Source organism: Aristolochia californica, unplaced genomic scaffold, assembly GCF_029961685.1.
Source record: "Aristolochia californica isolate CCGP_79_NKW_82.1479 unplaced genomic scaffold, dmAriCali1.0.hap1 SCAF_13, whole genome shotgun sequence".
In the NCBI taxonomy this organism is placed as follows: domain Eukaryota; kingdom Viridiplantae; phylum Streptophyta; class Magnoliopsida; order Piperales; family Aristolochiaceae; genus Aristolochia; species Aristolochia californica.
The window spans coordinates 13,086,247-13,105,403 of NW_027181804.1; positions in this window are offsets into that span (position 1 = coordinate 13,086,247).

The window sequence follows — 19,157 nt, forward strand, 5'->3', positions numbered from 1 at the left end:
TCGATCAATCGATCATTACAGGTAGTTTTTTGTTAGACAATGACTTATTGATCGATGGACTAATTGATCATTGCCAGTTGTCCTTGATGAATTTGGCAAATCCAATAGACGTCGTCCCAAGCCATATACTGGGCTCATTTTTCTTAATTGATATGTTCGTGTTTTTTATGAAGCTTGTGGGCCTTAAGTTGCATGAGGAGAGCTCTTATACCTCAAGGTTAGGGTAGAAGACTAGTACCAAGAGTGGGTAAATTTTTTCTTCCATTTCCAATATGCCCATGTTATCTAGACATTTTTTCAAAATCAACAATCTCTCATTTGCAAAAGGAGAGATGGATCTTACTAGGCTCAACGATGTTTTTGGAAGTGAAATGTTGGAAATACTTATCTCTTTGAAGTCGTGTTTGAAATTTTCCCTCCAATTGGGCATTTCGCCACAAGTTTCGCTCTCCTTCCTTGGATTCTTCTTTTTTACAATGACCTTCATCCTAACCATTTTTGCTAGGTTCAATTTTGAGAGAAATTGTGAAAATGAGGGTTTTAGTTTCAGATTTCATGAGGAATCTCTCAAAATCGAAGGTGGAATGAAGGTTTGGGGTCATTGAAGCTCTAGAAATTTGTTGGAAAGAGTTTGGAATGATTTGAGACGAAGAGTTGGGTTAAAGATTTGAGTTTTACACTCCATCTTCTCTATTCAGATCATGAATGATCAACCATACTATTTCAATTGATCAATCAATCGCTTAAGTTGATCGATCAACCAATAGGCATTGATGATCAATGACCTATGTAGAGTAACTGCAATGTAATCTTTTGATTTCAACTTCACTCTATTGGCACTAAAATGATGGAATGAGTTCATTAAGGTAAAAAAATTTAAGCCTAAGTGAATCAAGGTGGGTTGATCATGCCTAGTTCTCTTTGAAGCATAGAGAAAGGTCAAATCCTGATGTCTTTGTAAAGATACCCACTAATTGATTTTCAGTGGGGACAAATTTAATCTTAATAACCTAGGTTTGAACCAGCTCACTTATGTTATAAGTGTTATGGTCTTGGGTTAAGTACCTATGTCTTCCGCTCCTAACAGGCCGGTCTTTTGGGTAGTATTGGCTAAGTGCTTAACATTTGGTATCAGAGCAGGCTCCCACGTCGCAAGTTCGAGTCCCGGGATGTGCAAAGGCCATATTAAAATAGTGGTAGGTCCTTGTGATAAGCCTTGGGTCTGGCCAGTGTCGTTGCGTGAGCGCAAAGGCTGGATTAAAATACTGGTAGGTCGCATCTAGGTATTATTGCGATCGGGCCAGTGTCGTTGCGCCGCCTTGGTCGTTGGCTTGCGAAGGTGGGGTGTGATGTTATGGTCCTGGGTTAAGTACCTTTGTCTTCCGCTCTTAATAGACCGGTCTTTTAGGTAGTATAGGCTAGGTGCTTATCATTTTGATGTTATGGTCCTGGGTTAAGTACCTATGTCTTTCGCTCCTAACAGACCGGTCTTTTGGGAACTATTGGCTATGTGCTTAATAATTGGTATCAGAGCGGGAACACAATGAGCCACGAAGAATGGATGGAGTTGCGCAGAGAAGTATCCCCAAAAGAATGGAGCTAGATGTCCTTAGAAATGGCAAGAGCGACAGTGAGGGCACCTCTCTTCAATGGAAGGGAAAGATTGCAGGAATGGCGTGCTGCTTACATAAAAAATTTTGGGCAAGGAAGCAACTGGCTCTGTCTCTCCAGCGGATTTGTTCTGGCTCTATTTTGGAGGGGTTTGCCATCAAACCCTTTCTCACTGGACGCCATAGGTCTTCCCGAACACCAGACACCTCCAGTTCAAAAGCTCACAGTCCCAGAACAGCTTTTTGAACACCCGAAATCAAATGACAGGTCGCAGATTTTGGGAAATCGGAAGAATTTTCTACCCAAATCTCGTCGATACAGGCTGATTTGGGTTCGATCTCCCAAATGCCCTTCTCACGGCCAGCAACAAATTTTCCCGCACAGCAGACAGAAGCATTCTGATCTGACTCGGTCACGGAGAATCAGTTCGGCCCTCCCTCCTCGGTCTCGAAAAATCTACAAGCACCGGCAAACACAAGAGTCCATCGGACACAGTAGAACCTCCATCGAAAACAAGTCAGGTGGGGTTTGGCTTTGGGATTCTCACTCTCAATCCCAATCTCCCTCTCGGCAATCCAGTGGGAACCCTCGTCCACGCAATTGGGGGAAATCTTTTGAAACGTCATCTATTTTACGCTCAATTCGGTTCTTCCAGGTAGTTGATGGGGCTCCTAGGCCCAGAACAGCAACAACACTACCCTCAAATTAAGGACGACAGGTTTCTATTCCGTACAGCAGAGCAACAAAAATTTTTTTCTGGAATTTGGGATTGCCGCTATGCAATGCGTGATGGAAACTTTTTGGGTTTTCTGGCAATAGTACAGAAAATGCGATGGGTGAAAATTTTTATTACGGTTGATGGGAACTGAACCAGTGCGTTTGTTCTTTTTCGTTCTTCCCACAATAATAGTCAATCTGCTTGGGATCCCATGTATGCTGCTCGGCCACAAAATATTTTTTTTGGATGTTTATTTTTTTCTACGGCTGACAACAACAGCAATGAGCCTCTTCCAATTTCTGTTTCATGCATGGCGGAAGGACATGTTACATATTATTTTATGCTGCCATTTTTTTTGTGGACGAATTATGCTGTTGGGGATGCACTCAGCAATGGTGTGTCTGTTTCATTCATGGAGCTTCAGGGAATGAAGACTAATGGATGCAGGACAAATGTGTTTGTTTCATTCATTTTTATGGCGACTGTTACGAAGTTCCATTGGGTCAACCTGTGCTGGCAGACCCTGATTAATAGCACAGATGATGAGCAGCTGAACGAATTGGTTTCTGAGTTTGGTCTAACTACTTCACGCAAGGTTTTTACAATGAACTTGGTAAATGTGTTGCATGGTGTTATGGACTCCATAGCATCAAGAGTGGCTTATCGGAGAAGAGAAGAGATGGAGTAAACTTGTATTTCAGTACCTTAGGGGTTTAATTGTAATTTGAAGTTCCATAAGGGTCTAATTGTAATTATAGAAACTTTGATGTTTTCCTTGACCTATTTAGGGCGTCAAGTGATTGAATGAAAGCAAGCATTGATCATTAGTCTAAATGAGATTAGGTTCTCTCTCTAAAGAGGCCTAAGGTTGGAGCTCCTTCAAAGGCTCACGTCCCTTCATCATTGGGCGTTCCAAGAACCCCAAATCCTTCCCTTCTTCGTCATTCAATCTGGAAGCTAGAGGAGATCACCGGGTGACTTGATCCATGGCTAGAGAGCCTAACATCGTGGTATCAGACAGGACCACCCTTGGTGATTCCTCTTCCCCTGCAGAAATTCAAAATTTTGTGGAAGAGAACCATGTTGATCTGCAATCTCAAATCAATGGCCTGGAGGGCAAATTCCAGATGTTGCTGTCACGCATGGAGGAGAGCTTTTCCCAGCTTTCAGTCCTGATGGCATCCTCCTCACGCCCAGCAAATCATCTCAACCCTCATCCAACGCCTCCACCTCCTCCCCTGCGCCAAACACCTCCACCTCATGGGGCCTCAATCCAGTGCGCCCTACCGTGCCAAGGTACACAAAGCTTGATTTTCCAACGTATGACGGGTCCTCCGACCCTTTAATGTGGTTGCACAGGTGTGATCATTTCTTTTCCAATCAAGGAACTCTTCCTGAAGGCAAGGTTCAATTAGCTGCCTTCCACATGCTCGATGAAGCGCTTATGTGGTTTCATCAATTCAAAAACGAGTTTATGGTATATGATTGGGAATTTTTCAAAGAAAATTGTATGCTACGGTTTGGTCCTCCGCTTTGCAGCAACCCAGTTGGGGATTTTGTCAAACTAAAACAGCTTGGCACTATAGAACAATATCAGAAATTGTTCCAAGAAAAACTTGCTCGTGCAAGTCATTTGGTCCGGCCTGAACTTTATGTCAATTTGTTCACGGCTGGCCTGGTAGAACCCCTTCGCCTAGAAGTGGGATTGGAAGCCCCCACCTCCCTAGCCCACGCCATGAATTTGGCAAGAGCATTGGACACCAAATAGCGCCTCTTTCGAGAGTCATTAAACAAATGTCCCCCTTGGCCACCTCGCCCGCAGCCCCATGGTCCTTATTCCACTAACCCCAGGCCTCAACCCAACCACCCCTCTCCACCACCACCACCACTAGCCTTTACACCCCCACCGGGATTTATCAAACGTCTGATAAAAGCAGAAATTGATCAGAGAAGGGCTCAGGGCCTATGTTTCAATTGTGATGAAAAATTCGTCAAGGGCCATCAATGCAAAAGACTATTTTGGGTAGAAATAGAAGACCCCTCAGAGGATGACTTTCAGGAGAATATGGACCAAACCGAGGAGGAAACACCAGAAATCTCCTTCCATGCCATGACAGGCCTGCAGAGCACAAATACCATGCAGGTCCATGCCACCATGAACCATCATATTCTGCTAGCACTCGTGGACTCAGGCAGCACACATAATTTTATAAGCAGCCAGGCAGCACAACAGTTGGGATTATCACTATAGCAGAAATCAGGAATATCAGTCTCAGTGGCTAAAGGTGACAAGGTCACCACTGTGGGTTTCGGTTCAGCAGTGCCCTTTACTATTGAAGGTCACTCCTTTGTAGCAGATTTTTTGGTCATACCGCTGGCTGGGTTTGACCTCGTATTGGGCATTAAATGGCTACAACGATTGGGTCCGATCTTATGGGATTTCCAATCCCTTACCATGAGTTTTAAACAGGACACCCATCCGATCACCCTCCAGGGCAATAGTGCCCAGCGGCCATGCAGCCTCCAAACACTTTCGGTGGATCCTTCAAAAGGGGATAACTTAGCTTCATTGTTGGCAGAATATGCTGATTTATTTCAGGAACCTGTCGACCTTCCTCCAATATGAGAGTGTGATCACAAAATTCGTTTGAAAATGGGCACCGAACCAGTGGTAGTGCGTCCCTACCGCTATCCCCATGTGAAAAAAGATGAGATAGAAAGACAATGTCAACAAATGCTCCAACAAGGTATTATTCAGCCTAGTCATTCTCCTTTTTCATCCCCGGTATTGCTGGTAAAGAAATCTGATAAATCTTGGCGCTTTTGTGTGGATTACTGTGAACTCAATGCTCGCACCATCAAAGATAAATTTCCAATTCCAGTGGTCGATGAATTATTGGATGAGCTACACGACTCTCAATTATTTACAAAGTTGGACTTGAAATCTGGCTACCATCAGATTCGGGTTTATTTGGAGGATATCGAAAAAACTGCCCTCCGCACCCACCATGGTCACTACGATTTCTTGGTGATGCCATTTGGGCTATCCAATGCCTCGTCCACCTTTCAAGCGCTTATGAACCAGGTATTTTGCCCTTTCTTACGGAAGCATGTCTTAGTTTTTCTTGACGATATACTGGTCTATAGCAAAACTTGGGAAGCACATTTGCACCAATTGAGACAGGTTTTCACAATTCTCCGAGCACACCATTTATTTCTCAATCGTGCCAAATGTGACTTTGCCACATCCGAAGTAGCTTATTTGGGGCATGTGATCTCAGCATCTGGGGTGAAACCAGACTACAACAAGATACAATCGGTTATGGATTGGCCCACACCTCACTCCGTTACAGCTTTGAAAGGGTTCCTTGGTCTTGCAGGGTACTATAGAAAATTTATCAAAGAATATGGTCACCTGGCAGCGCCATTGCACAATTTACTGAAGAAGCATGCCTTTCAGTGGTCTGAGTTGGTAGACTCCTCATTTAACAACTTAAAACAGGAATTAGCGTCAGCACCAGTTCTCCAATTGCCCAACTTTGCCAAAAATTTCATCATCGAATGCGATGCATCCGGGGGAGGGATATGTGCCGTCTTGCAGCAACAGGGCACCCCATTGCCTATTTTAGCCGCCATCTCGCTCCTCACCATCACAAGTTAGCCACTTATGAAAGGGAACTCATCGGTTTGGCCAAAGCCGTGCAGCATTGGAGGTCGTATCTGTGGGGCAGACCTTTTGTGATCCGGACAGACCACTGTAGCCTCAAATACTTATTGGAGCAACGGCTTACTACATCCCCACAACAACATTGGCTCAGCAAATTAATGGGATTCGATTTTTAGGTGGAATACAAACCGGGTTATCTCAACCGGGCAGTAGACGCTTTGTCCCACAGAGAACTAGGGGATTCACACTTGCACGCACTGAGCCACCCCAAGTCCCCTTTGCTGGACACAATCCGTCAGGATACTAGCCATCGTCCAGATTTCCTTGCATTACAAGCTCAAATCGAAAACCATTCCAAGGACAAGAACTGGACACTACAGGACGGTCTCATTTTGTATAAAGGACGCGTATATCTTCATCCTTCGTCCGTACTCCTTCTTGCCATTATTGCCTCCTTTCATGATAGTACACATGAGGGCCAGCAGAAGACATACTTCCACCTCAGTTGGGAGTTTTATTGGAGAGGTATGAAGTGGGTCATTGCTGAATATGTTGCAGCGTGCTAGGTCTGTCAGAGGAATAAGTCTGAATCCTTACAACCCGCTGGCTTGCTCCAGCCACTTCAACTTCCTTCATAGGTATGGGCAGATCTCTCAATGGATTTTATCGATCGTCTTCCTCCTTCTGCAGGGAAATCTGTTATTCTTGTTGTGGTAGACAGGTTCTCAAAATATGCCCACTTTATGGCCCTCAGCCATCCGTATACAGCAACACAAGTCGCTCAGCTCTTCATGGATAATATTGTCCATCTCCATGGCCTTCCGGAGACCATCACCAGCGACCGTGATGCTATCTTCACTAGTAAATTCTGGGGGGAACTATTTAAGCTCCATGGCTCTAAGTTAGCTTTTTCTTCAGCATACCACCCTCAAACAGACGGTCAGACAGAGGTGGTTAACCGCACATTGGCGATGTATTTGCGGTGCTTTGTGGGGGACACACCCTGACAGTGGGTTCGTTGGTTAGCATGGGCGGAGTATTGTTATAATACCTCATACCACACCGCACTGGGTACTACCCCTTTCTGAGTTGTTTATGGACGCGAACCTCCACGCCTAATTTCTTATGAACCGGGGTCTTCTCAGGTAGCGGCATTGGACCAAGCATTAGCCAACAGAGATGCAATGCTTGCTCACGTCCGCTTTCAGTTACAACATTCACAAGCAACTATGAAGCATACTTATGACAAAGGACATCATCCCCTTTCCTTGGCACCTGGAGAATTTGTTTGGCTCAAACTTCAGCCATACCGCCAACTATCTCTTGCCGCCATCAAACGCCATAAGCTTTCTCCAAAATTTCTGTTAGGATCCTCACGAGCCATGGATCTTGTCACCCTCCTCTCTTCTCTTCCTTCCATTATCTTGCTTGACGTTGAGATGGAATGAGGGTTGAAGGGGATTGAATTTCGGAAAGGAGAATTGGGGAAATTCGGAAGAGAGCTTGAAGGAGCTCTTGACCTGTTTATCTAAATTACGTTAACTAGAGTGAACTCAATTCATAATCTTCATTACCCTAGCCGTCCCCTTAAATAGGGTGGAGGACGTCCAAAACCCTAAAGACCTCTTGGGTCAATGGTTCAAACCAATAAATGCTAAACCAACCCAAACCAAAGACAAAACCAAACCAATGACAATTACATGGAAATTGAAAAACACATTAATTAATTCCTACGCCTGTTGGTAACTCGTGATGCTATAGAGTCCATAACATCACCCCCCTCCTGGAGAAAGAGCTTGTCCTCAAGCTCGAAGGAAGGATATAAAAGTCGAAATGTTGATAACGGCTCCCATGTGGTGTCACTGGGATCGACATCGGCCCACTGGACTAGAATTTCCCAATCCCCTTGAATGTGGCGTGCTTGTATTACCTGAGCTGGAATAGAAAGGACTCTGCCCTCATGTAGTGGCGGCAGTGGTGTGTGTAGTAGGGGCGAGTCACCTTGGAAGGGCTTCAATTGGGAGACGTGAAATACATTGTGGATCTTTGCTTCCGGTGGGAGTTGCAAACGGTATGCCACGGGCCCAATTTGGTCCAATATCGGAAATGGACCATAATATTTTGGAGACAGCTTATGGCGCTTGGCTGCAGTCAGGGACAGCTGGCGGTAGTGTTGAAGCTTTAACCACACATAGTCTCCAGGGCAATAAGATGCCTCCCGGTGCTTCTTATCATAAAAGCGTTTCATAGAGTGTTGGGCCGCTTGCAGATGTGTACATACCTCAGTGAGCATTGCATCTCGTTCAGCTAATGCTTGGTCCAAAGTGACGACTTTGGATGCCCCCGGTTCATATGGTAACAAACGAGGTGGATCTCTTCCATAAACTACCCTGAAAGGAGTAGTACCCAGTGCTGTGTGGTAAGATGTGTTATAGCAAAATTCTTCCCATGAAAGCCATTTCACCCATCTTCTAGGTGCGTCCCCCACAAAACAACGAAGATACATTTCAATAGTGCGATTGACAACCTCTGTTTGTCCGTCCGTTTGTGGGTGATAGGCTGACGAAAATGCCAATTGGGTGCCCTGTAATTTGAATAATTCCTTCCAAAAGAGACTGGTAAAAATTGCATCCCTGTCACTGATAATGGATGAGGGAATTCCATGTAATCTGACAATGTTGTCCATAAATAATTGAGCGACCTGAGCAGCAGTATATGGATGCGCCAAAGCAAGGAAGTGCCCATATTTTGAAAACCGATCAACGACGACAAAGATCACGAATTTACCTGATGAAATGGGAAGTCCAACAATGAAGTCCATGGAAATATCAGACCAGATTTGAGATGGTAGTTGCAGAGGTTGCAGTAGGCCGGCTGGACTTAAGGATTCGGCCTTGTTTCTTTGACAAATCTGACAAGCAGCTACATAATCAGCAATTGTGCTCTTCATGCCCTTCCAGTAAAAGTCCCGACTGATTCGGAAATATGTTTTCTGTCGACCCTCATGTGTGCTATCATGGATAGAGGACAGGATTGTGTGAAGAAGTGGTGATGTATTATGTAAAAATATCCTGTTTTGTAGAGAATGAGACGATCCTGAATCGTCCAATGAGGAGCAGCTGTCCCCTGTTGAATATCCTGATATAAAGACATAAGATCCGGATATTGATTTACTTCCTCACGAATAGAATCTAATAGCAGTGCACGTGGGTGACTGATAGCATAAATTTGAGTGGTGGAAATATCCCGACGTGATAAGGCATCAGCCCCCAAATTCGAACTACCTGGCTTATAATGAACCGTAAAATCAAAGCCCATGAGTTTAGTTAACCAATGCTGCTGTGGGGATGTGGTGAGGCGCTGTTCCAGAAGATACTTGAGGCTGCAATGATCTGTACGAATGAGAAACGGTCTTCCCCAAAGATACGGTCGCCAATGTTGGACAGCCTTGGCTAACCCAATCAATTCCCTCTCATATGCAGCTAACTTATGGTGGTGTTGTCCCAACTGACGACTGAAATAACCAATGGGGTGCCCCAATTGTTGTAACACTGCCCCTATACCTCCCCCGGAGGCATCACATTCCACCACAAATTCTGCCTCAAAATCTGGTAATTGTAGGACTGGCGCTGAGGCTAAGGCCTCCTTTAACAGGTTAAATGCCTGTTCTGCTGAAGAAGACCAGTGGAAGGCATTTTTTTTGAGCAGGTTGTTGAGTGGTGCTGCTAGCTGTCCATAAGATTGGATAAATTTTCTATAATATCCCGCTAAGCCCAAAAAGCCTTTTAATGCTGTAGTGGAGGTAGGAACCGGCCAATCTGTAACTGCCTGAATCTTGCTCTGGTCAACTTTCACGCCCCCAGCTGATATGACGTGGCCCAAATATGCCACCTCAGATGTACCCATAGCACATTTTGATTGATTCAAAACCAAATGATGAGAGCGTAGAATGGTAAATACCTGGTGGAGGTGGTGGAGATGTTCTTCCCAATTTTTGCTGTAGACCAGAATGTCATAAAAAAAGACTAACACATAGTGGCGCAGAAGTGATGAAAAGACCTCATTCATGAGGGCCTGAAAGGTGGATGGTGCATTGGAGAGACCGAAGGGCATGACGAGGAACTCGAAATGACCGTGATGTGTGCGGAAGGCAGTCTTCTCCACATCCGCCTGGTGAACTCGTATTTGATGATAGCCCGATTTCAAATCTAATTTGGTAAAAATTGTCGCACCATGTAACTCATCCAGAAACTCGTCCACAACTGGAATGGGGAACTTGTCCTTAACTGTGTGCAAGTTTAGTTGCCTATAGTCGACACAAAATCTCCAAGATTTATCTTTTTTACGTACAAGTAACACTGGTGAGGAGAAAGGAGATCGACTGGGCTGGATCACACCCTGAGCGAGCATATGCATGCACTGTCGTTCTATTTCATCTTTCTGGATATGTGGGTAACGATAAGGCCGCACCACTACTGGATCAGTTCCCAACTTTAAACGAATGCGGTGATCGCAATGACGCACTGGTGGTAGACCTGTAGGGTCATTAAATAAATCCGCAAAGGCTGTAAGTAAAGGAGCTAACTGATCATCACCCGTGTGTTGAATATGCAAAGTGTGAATTGGGGAAGGGACCTGTGCCACAATGCCTTGTAATGTAATCTGGCCCTGTGGTGCTGAAAATGTCATAGTCCGAGCCTGAAAGTCCCATAATATCGGTCCTAATAACTGGAGCCATTTGACCCCGAGCACCAAATCAAATCCAGCCAATGGAATGACTAGTAAATTTTCCTGAAAGGAATGCCCCTCAATGGTGAAAGGGGTGTTAGCACATAACCCCACGCTAGCAATTTTGGCCCCATTGGCCACTGAAACTGAGAGACCCCTTTGTTGTTGAATTTCCAATCCCAATTGTTGCGTGGCTGGTTCACTGATAAAATTATGTGTGCTGCCCGAATCAACTAAAGCAAGTAGCATGAGATGATGTAACCTGGCCTTTACCTGCATGGTATTAGAACTACGCAGGCCATGCATGGCATGGAGGGAGAGCTCTGCTTCCTGTTGTACCTCTTCCACAATTTCATTTTCAAGAAGCTCTTCTGAATCTTCTTCCAATAATTCAATACTGAATAAACGTTTACAGGTATGTCCGAGCAAGAATTGTTCGTCACAATTAAAACATAGGCCCTTTGCCTTTCGAGCATCCATTTCCTGTTTAGTCAAAAATTTACGTGGCATAGAGTGTGGAGGAACATTAGTAGCCTGATCTGCTCGGTTAGGGGCAGAGGACCCAAAACGTGGACCAGATGCAGTACCCTGTGTTCTGTTTTGCCAAAATGGTTTTCTTTGTAAAGACTCTTTTAGAACTCTCTGTTTGTGCTCCACAGCCCTGGCATAATTCATTGCAGAGTCCAAATTTGTTGGACCCAGTAATTCCACTTCCAATCTGACTGCCTCTGTCAATCCATTAAAAATCTGAACATGTAGGTGAGGAGGAACAAATTCACTAGCTCTGGCCAACCTTTCTTGGAATGTTTTTTGGTAAACCTCTAAGGTACTGGTCTGTTTGTAGTTGATCAATTCCCCCACTGGGTTGTTGCTAGCTGGAGGTCCGAACCTTAACTGGCAAGCATGTTTAAAGTGTAGCCAATCCTGAATGGAATGGACATTTCGGTAGTGATGGAACCACATGAGCGCTTCATCGAGCATGTGGTAGGCGGCCAAAGTAACCTTGTCCATTTCCACCGTTTGTTGATGATAAAAGAATTGTTCACATTTCCTGAACCACAGTAAAGGATCTTTAGAGCCATCATATGTAGGAAAGTTAAGTTTAAAGTACCTGGGAACCGTTGATGGTGCTTGTGCGTGAGTGGTCATTGAACCCATTGGTTGGCGCAAGGGTGGATTTGGTGGTGGCGTGAATTGGTGGTGGGAAACTGGTTGTTGTTGAAAATTGGTTGCTGGTGGTGGCGTTGGTGCTTGAAGTACAGCAAGTTGTCGTAGGATGGATTGTAGAGATGATTCCAGAGTTTGTAAGGTAGTATTGATGTGAGAAATTTCAGTACCTTGAAGAGTGGATCGTTGTTGATGGTCTGAAAGGACTTGACGTATGTCCTCTGGAGAAGAGGAATCACCGAGGGTGGACCTGTCTGATACCACGTTGTTAGGATCCTCACGAGCCATGGATCTTGTCACCCTCCTCTCTTCTCTTCCTTCCATTATCTTGCTTGACGTTGAGATGGAATGAGGGTTGAAGGGGATTGAATTTCGGAAAGGAGAATTGGGGAAATTCGGAAGAGAGCTTGAAGGAGCTCTTGACCTGTTTATCTAAATTACGTTAACTAGAGTGAACTCAATTCATAATCTTCATTACCCTAGCCGTCCCCTTAAATAGGGTGGAGGACGTCCAAAACCCTAAAGACCTCTTGGGTCAATGGTTCAAACCAATAAATGCTAAACCAACCCAAACCAAAGACAAAACCAAACCAAAGACAATTACATGGAAATTGAAAAACACATTAATTAATTCCTACGCCTGTTGGTAACTCGTGATGCTATAGAGTCCATAACAATTTCATGGGCCATTCCAGGTCATGCACCGTATTGGCACTGTGGCATATTGTTTGAAACTACCACCAGACGCCAAGCTCCATGACGTCTTCACGTCTCCCTTCTCAAGCCGTTCAAGGGAGACTCACCACTGCTGCATACCCCTCTGCCTCCTCTCAAAGATGGCAGGTCCATGCCCACGCCCGCTCAGATCCTTCAAGCCAGGCGAGTTAACAATGCTTGGGAAGTGCTTGTTCGGTGGACTGACAAGGAATTGATAGAAGCCTCTTGGGAGACACTCGAGTCCTTCCAGACTCTATTCCCCACTTTTGAGCTTGAGGACAAGCTCTTTCTTCAGGAGGGGGGTGATGTTATGGACTCCATAGCATCAAGAGTGGCTAACCGGAGAAGAGAAGAGATGGAGTAAACTTGTATTTTAGTACCTTTGGGGTTTAATTGTAATTTGAAGTTTCATAAGGGTCTAATTATAATTATAGAACCTTTGATGTTTTCCTTGACCTATTTAGGGCGTCAAGTGATTGAATGAAAGCAAGCATTGATCAGTAGTCTAAATGAGATCAGGTTCTCTCTCTAAAGAGGCCTAAGGTTGGATCTCCTTCGAAGGCTCACGTCCCTTCATCATTGGGCGTTCCAAGAACCCCAAATCCTTCCCTTCTTCGTCATTCAATCTGGAAGCTAGAGGAGATCGCCGAGTGACTTGATCCATGGCTAGAGAGCCTAACACATGGTCTATATCCTCTCATAACTGGTAGTTCTAACAGCCCTGTTGTGATAGGAGATTCATAGGATAGTCATTTAAATTTGTCATTTCTTGGTTCTACAAAGTATGGAGATAGATTTCTTGATTCTGCACACCAGGCTATTGCCAGTGGGGCTATGGTTTATGTGAACCTTGATTGGACAACAACAGTGCCCCAACCCAAAGACTGGGTAAAGTGTGCATTGCGGACCCATAGCAATGATCAGTGTGGGCCTTAGTGTGACATGCTGATGCCAATTGGGAAGCATGCAGAAGTATGCAATCGAGCTCAACCTACTCTTGGGTATGTGGAGCATGCGGAATCCATGCTACATGTTTCTGCTTTTAGAAGTGCCTCAGTTGAGACAGCAAAAATAAAGTTTAGTACTGTACAAGATGTCAACCCTATAGGAGAACCTAGAATTGCATTTGGCAATCTTTTTTTTCTTAAGTTCGAATGCACAGATGTTGTTGCCTATGGTGAAGGTGTTATGGACTCCATAGCATCAAGAGTGGCTAACCGGAGAAGAGAATAGATGGAGTAAACTTGTATTTCAGTACCTTAGGGGTTTAATTGTAATTTGAAGTTCCATAAGGGTCTAATTGTAATTATAGAACCTTTGATGTTTTCCTTGACCTATTTAGGGCGTCAAGTGAAGGAATGAAAAGAAGCATTGATCATTAGTCTAAATGAGATCAGGTTCTCTCTCAAAAGAGGCCTAACGTGGGAGCTCCTTTCAAGACTCACGTCCTTCACCATTGGGCGTTCCAAGAACCCCAAATCCTTCCCTTCCTCATCATTCAATCTGGAAGCTAGAGGAGATCGCCGGGTGACTCGATCCATGGCTAGAGAGCCTAACAACATGGTATCAGACAGGACCACCCTTGGTGATTCCTCTTCACCTGCAGAAATTCAAAATTTTGTGGAAGAAAACCATGCTTGTCTTCAATCTCAAATCGATGGCTTGGAGGGAAAATTCCAGATGTTGCTGTCACGCATGGAAGAAGGATTCACCCAGCTTTCAGTCCAGATGGCATCCTCATCACGTCCAGCAGATCCTCTCAACCCTCTGCCAACGCCTCCACCTCCTCCCCTGCGCCAAACACCTCAACCTCGTGGGGGCCTCCATCTAGCCCCTCCTACCATGCCAAGGTACAAAAAGCTTGATTTTCCAACGTATGATGGGTCCTCCGACCCTTTAATGTGGTTGCACAGATGTGATCATTTCTTTTCCAATCAAGGAACTCTGCCCGAAGGCAAGGTTCAATTAGCCGCCTTCCACATGCTCGATGAAGCGCTTATGTGGTTTCATCAATTCAAAAACGAATTTGTGGTCTATGATTGGGAATTTTTCAAAGAAAATTGTATGCTACGGTTTGGTCCTCCGCTTCGCAGCAACCCAGTTGGGGATTTGGTCAATCTAAAACAGCTTGGCACTATAGAACAATATCAGAAATTGTTCCAAGAAAAACTTGCTCGTGCAAGTCATTTGGTCCGACCTGAACTTTATGTCAATTTGTTCACGGCTGGCCTGGTAGAACCCCTTCGCCTAGAAGTGGAATTGGAAGCCCCCACCTCCCTAGCCCACGCCATGAATTTGGCAAGAGCATTGGACACCAAACAGCGCCTCTTCCGTGAGTCCTTAAACAAACGTCCTCCTTGGCAACCTCGCCCACAGCCCCATGGCCCTTATCCCACTCACCCCAGGCCTCCTCCCAACCAACCATCACCACCACCACCAGCCTTTACACCCCCACCAGGATTTATCAAACGTCTGACAAAAGCAGAAATTGATCAGAGGAGGGCTCAGGGCCTATGTTTCAATTGTGATGAGAAATTCGTCAAGGGCCATCTATGCAAAAGACTATTTTGGGTAGAAATAGAAGACCCCTCAGAGGATGAATTTCAGGAGGATATGGACCAAACCGAGGAGGAAACACCAGAGATCTCCCTCCATGCCATGACCGGACTGCAGAGCACAAATACCATGCAGGTCCATGCCACCATGAACCATCATATTCTGCTAGCACTCGTGGACTCAGGCAGCACACATAATTTTATAAGCAGCCAGGCAGCACAACAGTTGGGGTTATCACTACAGCAGAAATCAGGAATATCAGTCTCAGTGGCTAACGGTGACAAGGTCACCACAGTGGGGTTCGGTTCAGCAGTGCCCTTTACTATTGAAGGTCACTCCTTTGTAGCAGATTTTTTGGTCATACCGCTGGCTGGGTTTGACCTTGTCTTGGGAATTAAATGGCTACAGCGATTGGGTCCGATCTTATGGGATTTCCAATCCCTGACCATGAGTTTTAACCAGGACACCCATCCGATCACCCTCCATGGCAATAGCGCCCAGAGGCCATGCAGCCTCCACACACTTTCGGTGGATCCTTCAACAGGGGATAACTTAGCTTCATTGTTGGCCGAATATGTTGATTTATTTCAGGCACCTGCCGACCTTCCTCCTATAAGAGAGTGTGATCACAGAATTCGTTTGAAGATGGGCACAGAACCAGTGGTAGTGCGTCCCTACCGCTATCCCCATGTGCAAAAAGATGAGATAGAACGACAATGTCAACAAATGCTACAACAAGGTATTATTCAGCCTAGTCGTTCTCCTTTTTCATCCCCGGTATTACTCGTAAAGAAATCAGACAAATCTTGGCGCTTTTGTGTGGATTACCGTGACCTCAATGCTCGCACCATCAAAGATAAATTTCCAATTCCAGTGGTCGATGAATTATTGGATGAGCTACACGGCTCTCAACTATTTACAAAGTTGGACTTAAAATCTGGCTACCATCAGATTCGGGTTTATTCAGAGGATATCAAAAAAACTGCCTTCCGCACCCACCATGGTCACTACGAGTTCTTGGTGATGCCATTTGGGCTATCCAATGCCCCGTCCACCTTTCAAGCGCTTATGAACCAGGTATTTCGCCCTTTCTTACGGAAGCATGTTTTAGTTTTTTTTGACGATATCCTGGTCTATAGCAAAACTTGGGCAGCACACTTGCATCAATTGAGACAGGTTTTCACCATTCTCCGAGCACACCATTTATTTCTCAATCGTGCCAAATGTGACTTTGCCACATCCGAAGTAGCTTATTTGGGGCATGTGATCTCAGCATCCGGGGTGAAACCAGATTTCAGCAAGATACAATCGGTGATGGATTGGCCCACACCTCACACCGTTACAGCTTTGAAAGGGTTCCTTGGTCTCGCAGGGTATTATAGAAAATTTATCAAAGACTACGGTCACCTGGCAGCACCATTGCATAATTTACTGAAGAAGCATGCCTTTCAGTGGTCTCAGTTGGCAGACTCCTCATTTACCAACTTAAAACAGGCATTAGCGTCAGCACCAGTTCTCCAATTGCCCAACTTTGCCGAAAATTTCATCATAGAATGCGATGCATCCGGGGGAGGGATTCGTGCCGTCTTGCAGCAACAGGGTCACCCCATTGCCTATTTCAGCCGCCATCTCGCTCCTCACCATCACAAGATAGCCACGTATGAAAGGGAACTTATCGGTTTGGCCAAAGCTGTGCAGCATTGGCGGCCGTATCTGTGGGGCAGACCTTTTGTGATCAGGACAGACCACTGTAGCCTAAAATATTTATTGGAGCAGCGCCTTACTACATCCCCACAACAACATTGGCTCAGAAAATTAATGGGATTCGATTTTCAAGTGGAATACAAACCGGGTTATCTCAACAGGGCAGCAGACGCTTTGTCACGCCGAGAACTAGAGGATTCACATTTGCACGCATTGAGCCACCCCAAGTCGCCCTTGCTGGACACAATCCGTCAGGATACTAGCCATCATCCAGATCTCCTTGAGTTACAAGCTCAAATCGAAAACCATTCCAAGGACAAGAACTGGACACTACAGGACGGTCTCATTCTGTATAAAGGACGCATTTATCTTCATCCTTCGTCGGTACTCGTTCCTGCCATTATTGCCTCCTTTCATGATAGTACACATGAGGGCCAGCAGAAAACATACTTCCGCCTCAGTCGGGAATTTTATTGGAGCGGTATGAAGCGGGTCATTGCTGAGTATGTTGCAGCGTGCCAGATCTGTCAGAGGAATAAGTCCGAATCCTTACAACCCGCCGGCTTGCTCCAGCCACTTCCACTTCCTTCACAGGTATGGGCAGATCTATCAATGGATTTTATCGATGGTCTTCCTCCTTCTGCAGGGAAATCTGTTATTTTTGTTGTGGTAGACCGGTTCTTGAAATATGCCCATTTTATGGCCCTCAGCCATCCGTATACAGCCACACAGGTCGCTCAGCTCTTCATGGATAATATTGTCCGTCTCCATGGCCTTCTGGAGACCATCACCAGCGACCGTGATGCTATCTTCACCAGTAAATTCTGGGGGGAACTATTTAAGCTCCATGGTTCTAAGTTAGCTTTTTCGTCAGCATACCACCCTCAAACAGACGGCCAGACAGAAGTGGTTAACCGCACATTGGCGATGTATTTGCGGTGCTTTGTGGGGGACACGCCCCGACTGTGGGTTCGTTGGTTAGCATGGGCGGAGTATTGTTATAATACCTCATACCACACCGCCTTGGGTACTACCCCTTTTCAAGTTGTTTATGGACGCGAACCTCCGCGACTACTTTCTTATGAACCAGGGTCTTCTCGGGTAGCAGCATTGGACCAAGCATTAGCCGACAGAGATGCAATGCTTGCTCAAGTCCGCCTTCAGTTACAACGTTCACAAGCAACTATGAATCATACTTATGACAAAGGACACCGTCCCCTTTCCTTTGCACCTGGAGAATTTGTTTGGCTCAAACTTCAGTCATACCGCCAACTATCTCTTGCAGCCATCAAACGCCATAAGCTCTCTCAGAAATTTTATGGGCCATTCTAGATCATGCAACGTATTGGCACTATGGCGTATCGTTTGAAACTACCACCAGACGCCAAGCTCCATGACGTCTTCCACGTCTCCCTTCTCAAACCGTTCAAGGGAGACTCACCACTGCTGCATACCCCTCTGCCTCCTCTCAAAGATGGCAGGTCCATGCCCACGCCCGCTCAGATCCTTCAAGCCCGGCGAGTTAACAACGCTTGGGAAGTGTTGGTTCGGTGGACTGACAAGGAATTGATAGAAGCCTCTTGGGAGACACTCGAGTCCTTCCAGACTCTATTTCCCACTTTCGAGCTTGAGGACAAGCTCTTTCTTCAGGAGGGGGGTGATGTTATGGACTCCATAGCATCAAGAGTGGCTAATCGGAGAAGAGAATAGATGGAGTAAACTTGTATTTCAGTACCTTAGGGGTTTAATTGTAATTTGAAGTTCCATAAGGGTCTAATTGTAATTATAGAACCTTTGATGTTTTCCTTGACCTATTTAGGGCATCAAGTGAAGGAATGAAAAGAAGCATTGATCATTAGTCTAAATGAGATTAGGTTCTCTCTCAAAAGAGGCCTAACGTGGGAGCTCCTTTCAAGACTCACGTCCTTCACCATTGGGCGTTCCAAGAACCCCAAATCCTTCCCTTCCTCATCATTCAATCTGGAAGCTAGAGGAGATCGCCGGGTGACTCGATCCATGGCTAGAGAGCCTAACAGAAGGTTTTCCAGTTTGTTCTATTGTTGAGGTGAACTCAAGGGTTGAAGTTTTGACAACAGATTAGGCTTGGCAATTTTCTACAGTACCAAAAGGAGAACCGCTGGAAGCTACCATACGACATGTCAAAGACTATGCTGATATAATTGTCCTAATGCACTTTGACAGTGGTGCTGTCAGAAGAGCTGGATCAACAATAGGTTTTCCTGGGGATAGTCAAGACCAGCACCCTCCCCAAGTTCTGTGGGATGTTAT